Raw genomic sequence first — 9942 nt, forward strand, 5'->3', positions numbered from 1 at the left:
TTTCTTTCTTTCTTTCTTTCTTTCTTTCTTTCTTTCTTTCTTTCTTTCTTTCTTTCTTTCTTTCTCTTCCTTTCTTCCTGTCTTTCTTTTAAGAAAAGCAATCTGCAATCTGGCTTCTGTTAGAGGAATTTGTTGGCAAATAACAGATTTATCCTAAACTTCCTTAAACTATAAAGAAATTAGCTCATATTGGGTATGGGGTGGCAGGGCTGGCAATCTAGTCTCTAGTGATAAGAATACCAACTAGTCCCACCATGAGAGTGAGACTCTCATACCTTCATTGAACCTGATGACCACCCAAACACCATCTCCAAATACAGTGGTCCATTTATCTCTGAGAGATACACTTCCAAGGACCACAATAAATGTCAGAAGCTGTGCTTAGTGGGTATTGTTTCCTATACATACACACATCACACTTGTGTCTTTTTACTTAAAGGAATCTTTGTTTGTCTTTGATATTTGAGCTACCAGACTCACTGATCTCTTACTTTGGAGTCATGATAAATAAGTAAGATTTACTTGAATTTAAGCATTTCAGTATGCTTAATCCCAGCACTTGGGAGACAGAGAAAGGTGAATCTCCAAGTTTGAGGACAGCCTGGTCTGTGGAGTGATTTGCAAGATAGCCACAACTACACAGAGAAACCCTGTCTAAAAACAGAGAGAAGAAAATCAGTATTATAACAGTTAATCAATGCCTGAGGTGGCTACTAAGTAATTAATGGGTCTGTGTAATCGGCCCTTTCCAATCTATAACAAAGTAAATCCACTGCAAAGGAAGAAAGGTGTATTTGGCTCATGGGTTTAGAGGTCTTGCTCCCAGGTCACAGACACATTACTTTGGGCCTTTGGCAACACAGTGTTTATGTGGCATCTCCTGCAAGGTGGCCAAACTACAGAGAGACCAGACTTACTTTGACTAGACTTGACTTCTGAAAAGTTCCAGGGCAGAGTCAACACTCCCATCCACATGACAGAAACAAGCCAATCATAAAGAGGCCAGAGCAACACTCACGCCCAGCAAGATACACACTCCATCTTGTAGCTTCGTGTCTGACATGTGGAGTGACCCTGGGAGTTTAGACAGCTGCACTTCTACGGCCTTGCTGTGTCAGCCCATGTGACTGCCTACAGCTGTCCTCAGCATACATTCCATGTCCTTGACATTTCCAACTTCCCAAGATCTCCCTGGAAGCTTCAGCTTCACTACAGCAGATTCGTTTATACTGTCAAGGGCTCCTTGAAGTGATCAACCTTGCCACCTGCTGCCAGCAACCCAGACCATCTTTTAAAACCTAAGTGGAAATGTCTTGCATTTCACCTGTTATTCCCATGCACTATTCTTTATGGAGCAGAGATCTCCTGGCTTCTCTGTTCACTTCAAAGTCATTCAAACAAACTTCTCTATCTCCTAAGCCTATTGTGGCTGTGGTCCTGTGAAATCCTCCTATGCCCTCAAACATCCTTCCTCTTCTAGTGCCAGTCTCTTTAGCGACCACACCCTGTTTGGCAGCCAGAATGGTTGCCAAAATTGCAAGTTTTCTAATTCTACAGGTTCTCACTATAAATGTGGTTGAAAACAACCAGTGATGGCTAGGCTCCAGCTTAGGTTTTCCTCTGCTAGTCAAACCAGGTGTACAAATTCTCTAGGTGAAGCACAGGGCGCCTTCCATTTGATCTCAAAGGGGGTGGGGGGAAAGAGGGCTTTATTGGAAACTAGAAGAAAGGCCACCTTTTCTGGAGGAGACTTGACTTACTTTTGTAGACCATCTTCTATGTGTGATGTCACTTCCCTCTCTGGGTTTGACCATCTGTGTGCTTTGTGTCTTGGATCCCTTTGTTCTAATCCTTCCTGGAATTTAAGGAGCTTCTTGATACGTGAAGTCTTTACCAGTTATCTCTTTTATCTTCCTCCCTCTCCTCTCCAGGAAGCTTCTGTCACGTATGCACTGGTACACTTGACACTGTCCAGCTTTTGTTGGGTTTAGACACTTTTCTTCTACAGTGAGTTCTTGTTTTAATTTTTTTATATGTATAAGTGATTTGTCGGCATCTATGTTTGTTCCTGCAGTGTTTGGGGGCACTGGATCCCCTGAAACTGGAGTCCCAGACCATCATAGCCACTGTGTGGATGCTGGGAATGTAATCCAGAGCCTCTGGAAGGTCAGCCAGTGCTCTTAACCACTGAGCCATCACGCCCACCTCTACAATGAGTTTTTAATTTTAATTATTGTGCTTTTTGTTGCTAACATTCCGATTAGGGATGGGGTGATGGCTGCGTTGGTAAAGTGCTTACCGTGCAAGCATGGGAGACCTGGGTTTGATCCTTGGACCTAACTAGAAAAAAAAAATGGATGTGGTAGTGTACACTTGTTATCTCAGAACTGGGGGTGCAAAGACAGCAGGATCCTGGGGTTAGCTGGTAAGCTAGATCCACCTAATCGTTAGCAACCTTGCCTTAGGAAACAAGGTGGATAGCTCCTGACAAAAACCATCCGAGGCTGATCCCTAGCCTCCACTTGTATACACACACACACATACACACTCACCCTCCCTGCCCCAAATGCACCCACACATTCATGTATGTGCGCACTCCCTCCACCTATACGCCTACAGCACACTAAATAAATGATTACATTTAAAAAAGGAAATTTATTTATTTGTGTGTTTTATGCATATGAGTGTTAAATCTGCACATACAGACACTGGATCCCATGGGATGACAGCATAGATGGCTGTGAGCTGCCACATGACTGCTAGGAATTAAAATCAGGACCTCTGGAAGAGCAGTCAGTGCTCTTAACCGCTGAGCCATTATTTGAGCACAATAAATATATTTAAAAATATAATAGGATAAATGTTTAATTTCTTCGTAGAAATTTCATAAGCATTGCTCACTTGATGACTTACATTCTCAATCCTCTCTGCAGCTTCCTGCATTTGTTCTTGATCTGAGGAGGTTACATACTTTTGTCATCGCCATTCTGAAGACATCACTGAATATAACATCTGGGGCATCTCAGCTTAGTGTGTCTACTCTTTTATCTGATACATTTGAGTATTGTATTCTCCTCATTGTTCACACTCAACATGGACTTAGAGTATGTTGAGGACTTTTTGAATAGTAGGTTGTGAGAGTCTGAGTCCTGCTTAAATGTTATACACTATAGATTTTGTAGGGTATGAAAGTCCACTGGCTTCACTTTATGCACTACGGCTCCTTGTCTGCTCAGTTCTCAAACCCCGAGCTAATCTTTCTATGTAGCCTGCACATCCACCACCTGCTAGCCAGGCTGAGGCAGTGGTCCACCTACTGGTGACTTCTCAAAGATGCCGTTATGCCGAGGATCACACTCTTACACCCTCCGTTAAAGTGATCTTGTTACGTTCTAGTGTTTTTCTTTTAAGATTTGTGTGTGTGTGTCTGTGTGTCTGTGTATATGAGAGAGAAACACAGAGAGAGAGATGAGAGCACGTGCCCATGGAGGCCAGAGGAGGGCCTCAGACTCCTTGCAGCTGAAGTTAAAGGTGGTTGTGGTCACCTGATGTGGGAAATGGGAAGCAAACTCTAGTCTTTGCAATACCGAAATGCACTCTTCTTGTTTGTTTGTTTTCAATACATCCTGACTACAATTTCCTCTCCCTCTACTCCTCCCATTCCCTCCCACCCATCTCCCGTTTTCCCCAGATCCACTCCTCTTCCATTTTGCTTCAGAAAAGAGCAGGTCTTTCAGGAATATCCACTGAACACAGCATAACAAGATACAAGACTAGGCACAAAACAGTCAGATCAAGGCTGGGCAAAGCAACCAGTAGGAGGAGAAGAGTCCCAATAAAAAACAAAAGAGTCAGAAACTCCCCTACTCCAACTGTTAGGAGTCCCACCGAAAACACCAACCTAACGACCATAACATGTATGCAGAGGATCTAGCACAAACCTACGCAAGCTCTCTGATTGCCATTTCAGTCTCTGTGAGCCCTATAAGCCCTGCTTAGTTGAAGTCTGTGAGACTAGACTTGTTCTCCCGGTGTCCTCCATCACTCTGGTTCCTACATTTCATCTTCTCTCTCTTCCAAAGGGTTCCTAATGGGCCAAGGGGAGAGACCTGATGGAAATTTCCCTAACTTCAAAAAGTTCCCAGTTCAACTATTAAGAGTATACTTTTCTGAACTTCAAATTGCTTCTTAAAATTTTCTCCATCAGAGCCATTGACAAAAACAAAACAAAAACACATTTTAACCTAAATTTCTAAAACTATTTAAATCAAATCAGGAATGATATAAAATCCACTAATTCATAAACCAATATTATTTTATGAAAGTTCATCTTCATATTGATCTGCAGGAAAATTGTCCAAATAAGTGGGCTGTCACACTATGTCAGACATATGAGGAATATAACAATGACAAACATGAGAAGGAACAGCATCAGCAAGAAGCAATGTGCAGATGAAGCTCTTGGGTCCTTGCCTCTCCAGAGGACACCCATTGCAGCCATGCAAACCTTTCTATCTCCAGGAAGCTCATCTGCCCACTGCAGCTCCTCCTGCATGGTGCCTGCCACCTGGGTTTTTTCTTCTTTCTCTGTATGAAGTTGTGTCTTACCCTTTCAAGATCCTTAAAGAACTGTATTAGAATTTTGATGGGATTGCCTTTGGTAGAATGGCCATTTTACTATGTTCATCCTACAGACCCATGAGCACTGGATATCTTTCCATCTTCTGATATCTTCTTTGATTTCTTCCTTCAAAGACTTGAAGTTTTTATTATTCAAGTCTCACTGGCTTGGTTAAAGTTATGCCAATAAATTTTATATTATTCATGCCTATTGTGGAGGGTGTTGTTTCCCTGATTTCTTTCTCAGTCCATTTGCCATTTGTACATAAGAAGGATACTGATCTTCTGAGTTAATTTTTTATCAACCACTTAGCTGAAAGTGTGTATCAGCTGCAGGAGTTTCCTTTTGGAATTTTTGGGGTCACTTTGTATACTATAATGTTATATGCAAATAGTGATTCTAATTTGTACCTCTTTGATCTCTCTCTGTTGTCTGATTGCTCTAGTTAGAACTTCAAGTACTATATATTGAATAGATATGGAGAGAGAGGACAACTTTGTCTTGTTCCTCATTTTATTGGGATTGCTTTGAGTTTGTCTCCATTTAACATGATGTTGGCTATTGGCTTACTGTAAATTGCTTTTATTATGTTTAGATATGGGCCTGCATCCCTGATCTCTCTAAGACTTTTATCCTGAACAGGTGCTAAATTTTTGTCAGAGGTCTTTTTAACATCCAATGAAAGGATTATGTGGTTTTCGTCTTTCTGTTTGTTTATATGGTGGATTGCATTGATAGATTTCCATGTATTGAACCACTCCTGCATCTCTGGGATGAAGTGTACTTGATCTTTGTAGATGATCTTTTTGATGTGTTCTTGGGTTCAGTTTGCAAGTATTTTATTGAGTATTTCTGCATCTATGCTCATAAGGCAAATTGATCTGTAATTCTCCTTCTTTGTTGAATCTTTTTTTTGGTTTGAGTATTAGGATGAGTTTGTCTGCATAAAATAAACTTGGCAATGTTCCTTCTGTTTCTATTTTGTGGAATAATTTCAGGAGTATTGATATTAATCCTTGTTTAAAAGTCTGATAGAATTCTGCACTAAAACCTTTTGGCCCTGGGTTTCTTTTTGTTTGGAGACTTTTAATTGCTTCTATTTGCTTAGGGGTTAGAGGTCAGTTTAAATTATTTTTCTGATTTTGATTTAACACAGCATGCACTATTAACTGCTCAGTGGCCATCTCTCCAGCTAAACCATTTCTCTAGTCCCACTTTCTACTTTCTCAAAAGATTGATTGATTGATTTTTTATTTATACAATATTCTGCCTGTGTGTGTGCCTGCATGCCAGAAGAGGACACCAGGTATCATTGTAGGTGGTTGGGAGCCACCATGTGGTTGCTGGGAATTGAACTCAAGCCCTTTGGAAGAACAGCCAGTGCTCTTAACCCTTCATCCCTATCTCCAGCTCCCACTCTCTACTTTTTAAAATACTCTTGTTTAGATTTTCCATCTGCTTTGGTTTCCCTGTTTTTGTATGTACTTCCACATAGCAGCTGGTGTAGTGGGATGAGAGACTAGAGAGAATAAATAAAGGCAGTGGAGGTTGATTCCATCCTCATGGAACCATAGCTTCACCGGAAAGACAGATGACTTTCTATGGATTCTTTGTGGCCCCTGCTCCCTGTGGCTGCCACAACATCAGTCATGAAACTGCTTGCGGGGTTGGGGTCACAGACTTTCAGTATTATGAGTGCCCCCATGCTTTCCCTCTCAGGGTATCCTGGCACCATTACGCACTGGGCCAGACTGGAGGGAGTGAGGTTTAGGCAAGGCTGGTGGGTTAGTCAGGACTTAGGTCAGCCTGAGTGTGGCAGAAACAGCCTTCTCCAAGGATAGTTTTCAGTGAAATAGCTCTTTTTACTTGGGGGCAAAGTGCTCTGTAAACCTTGGGGAGTGGGTAAGGGTTTTTCAGGGTGAGTGTATATTATTGGCTGGGGCCAAGGTGCTGGGAATGCTTCATTTGCATGAAGAGAACTCCAGGTGCTAGCTGGACATGTCCTTATAGGGAGAAAGGAAGTTTAATCTGAAACCTGGCCACTGGGCTACACGACCACCTCAGGGTGGCAGAGGTGGGGGTCATGCACCAGGACATGCAGACCCAGAGCAGGGAGAAAGCAGTCACACTCCTGCCAATCTCAGGACCAACTTTTCAGGGTTGGCACGTGCCTTACCCTTACTCTTGCTCTGGACCAGCTCCTTGGGTCACATGGCTTTCCTGGCCCTACAATGAGCCTTCCCATTTTGAGCCAAAACTCAGCGGTCTTCTCCTAGGCTGGTCTGTGCCCTGAGGTTCAATATCTGGTTAGCTGGGATAAACCAAGAATCCCAGTGTTGCTTCTGGACTTGTAGTTTTCAGAATCATAAAGTTACATTTCCGAGCATTATCAGGATTTAGAGCTGTACTTAGCAGAAGAGTGAGTGGATGAACAGCCACACACACGTACATAATGACAGCACTTCCCCAGCACAGCACAGGGAGGCCTGTTAATTGGCAGTTAACTAATAACCTAGCCACAAAACATATTCTGGTGTCCAGGTCCTACTCACTGATTTAATTACCTAAAATAAGATCTATGTACATTCACTAAAAGAATTGCTTATGGATTATACTCTCAGTAGCCTCAATCTCACAACTGAAACAGTAATAACAAAGAGGTTTATTTTTCAGTTTACTTATGTACATGTCCTGTAATGTAATTTTCAAAACAAATCTTGTTTGGTGGTATGAACTGGATTATTCATGCCTACTTCAAATACGCAACCTATTTGGAAATAGTCTTTACATATACAGTTAGCAATGATCAGTGTGTGTGTGTGTGTGTGTGTGTGTGTGTGGTGTGTGTGTGTGTGTGTGTGTGTATGCAATAGGACTCTGACTGAGATTCCTCCCTAAAATGTTCTGAGGGAATGGGATCCTGGTGATAGTTTACTTGCATACGTGTGCTTTCACAGAAACAACAAATTGAAACAGATCTTAACTAACAGTCCATCGAGGCCTTCATGTATAACGTGTGCACAGTGGCAACCGGACGCCCCTCCACGGATGGAGTGCAGAAAAATCTTCACTCTTGATAAGGTCAGAGAGAAACGTTGATTTAGTTTGTTTGGTAGCTAGTAGCAATGATAATTCTAACAACAAAAATTTTAATGAACAGCTTTAGGGTAGAGCTTACATCAGGAATTTTTAAATTAAGAAAATTGCTATTATTGGGGAAGGGGCATATGTGTGTCCATGTGACAGTCATAAAACAGCTTTGTGGGGTCAGTTCTGTTCTCCCACCTTTATGTGGGGTTCTGGAAATTGAGATCAGGTTATCGGATTTGCTCAAGGGCTTTTACACTCTCAGCCATCTCTGTAGTCTAAAACCCTATTTAGTCAGTAATGTGTCAGGGCTAAGTCAACAGCCAATAAAAGCATACAGGGAACTGATAAACTTTGTTATAGAAACTTTCATGAGGGAGCATGAAGGATATGGAAGAGCTTCTTGTAAATGGGGAATTTGAGTGATGGGGGCAGGGAATTCAAGATGCAGGTCTATTTTGCATGTCTGTGCCCTCTTAGTGTGAGGGCAAGACAGTCGTGGGTATTTAATATTTTCTCTGGAAATCTGAAGATGCAGAAGTAGCTACAGTTATTGTTAGGGAAAAAGCATTTGGTCCTATTAGCAGAGGATGCAACATTTGATAATTCTGTGTTTCTATGTTGTGTCTGTCCCTAAATAAGAAGAGAACTCAGGGTTTTGGTTTTTTTTTTTTTTTTTTTTTTTTGGTTGGTTGGTTTTCTTTTGTTTTTTATTCTGTAGTTATAGCCTCATTTCATGCTGCCATTCTATTAGATCATGGAAATGGAACGATCATGCAAACCCTCTGCCTAGTGCTATATACCTACCAGGTATTAGCTCTCAGGGCTGCTATTGGTTGTCTTCGACTGTTGGTGCACACCTGGAACCCAGCACTTGGACCTTGTCAGTCCAGAGCTTGGGGGTCTATGTCTTCCCTCTGAGGCACCAATTCATACAGGTGCTGGACTCTAAGGAATGAAGCTTAGCCAGGCAGGAGGGACTGTAGGGTCCAGTAGGACAGTGAATGCCTGGGGGAAGAAAGCCTTTTCTAATGTTACAGCTCTTTTGGCATCGCAGCCCTCACGGTGATACAGTGACACAGCTCTTCCAGTGACACGGCAGCCCTTTACTAAGGAGAACAAGGGTTATATACATCTTGAGGGAATATGGAGGGGTTTCTGAGTGAGTGAACATCATTGGCTGGCCGGAGGTACTGGGAATGCTTCATTTGCATGGAGCAGAATTCCAGGTACTAGGCTATATGACTACCTTAAGAACTGAGAGGGTGGGGGTCACACGCAGGCATAGAACAGGGAGATGTTAATCCTTTCTCCTCAAGATTGACATTTTTGGGATTTGGACATATCTCAGCCTCACTTCAGCTCCGTGCCAGTTTCGCTAGTGGTACAGTCTATGTGCCTCACAGGGGCATGAAGAAGGAGGGTTGCCATGAATTTAAGCTTCACTTGGACTAGACAGTGACACTTTCTCAAAAGCAAAATACCATCTTCACTATAACATGAACTATTTATGCATAGTATCTGATAAGGTCTGACTGGTCAACACTGAAGGCAGGTTGTTATTTGCTCTTCTTTCCAGAAGACATACCCTCCAGGTTTCAGGTAGTTGAAAGGTTGCCTCCCTGGTTCCTTTGGAAGACCCACTTGATCCTGTTTGATAATATGTTTCCCAGTACATTTTCATCAGAGCTTGTTGCCCGAAAGAATCAGGGGTTCAAATTGGGAGGGCATGTTGTGGCTGGGCTGCAGATACTGGAACTAGAGGCAGCTGTAATACAAGAGGCAATGAGATATTTTAGACTCCGGATGCAGGATTTATGTGATCACTGAATCTCAGAATTTTTAGCATTTCTTTATTATTTTTGCATTTTTCCTCCCCTGAGGATTGAAAAAGAATAATAAAGGTTCTGACACAAAACCTTCAAAGTTATTCAATGACAATCTGACAAGAAAAAGGTTGGCTCTATAAACAAAGAGTTACAAAATAAATTAATAGAAAATATTTATTGCACCAATTTTTTTTTCTTTCTTTTTTATAGTATGTAACTGGCAAATGCAGTTTGGGGCAGCTGTCTTCTGAAGTCCCTTGAACGCTTGTGTGCCAGAAGGGGTCAGTTCGGCTCAATGAATTACAGCTCTGTAGCTTAAGTTTGGTGTGAAGTATAAATTATCAATTATTTAAAAAATAATTATTTAAAAATTGTTTAAAAAATCTGATTAGCCAAAGGATCTGC

The sequence above is a fragment of the Psammomys obesus genome, unplaced genomic scaffold (genome assembly GCF_907164565.1).
Source record: "Psammomys obesus unplaced genomic scaffold, mPsaObe1.curated_primary_1811, whole genome shotgun sequence".
In the NCBI taxonomy this organism is placed as follows: domain Eukaryota; kingdom Metazoa; phylum Chordata; class Mammalia; order Rodentia; family Muridae; genus Psammomys; species Psammomys obesus.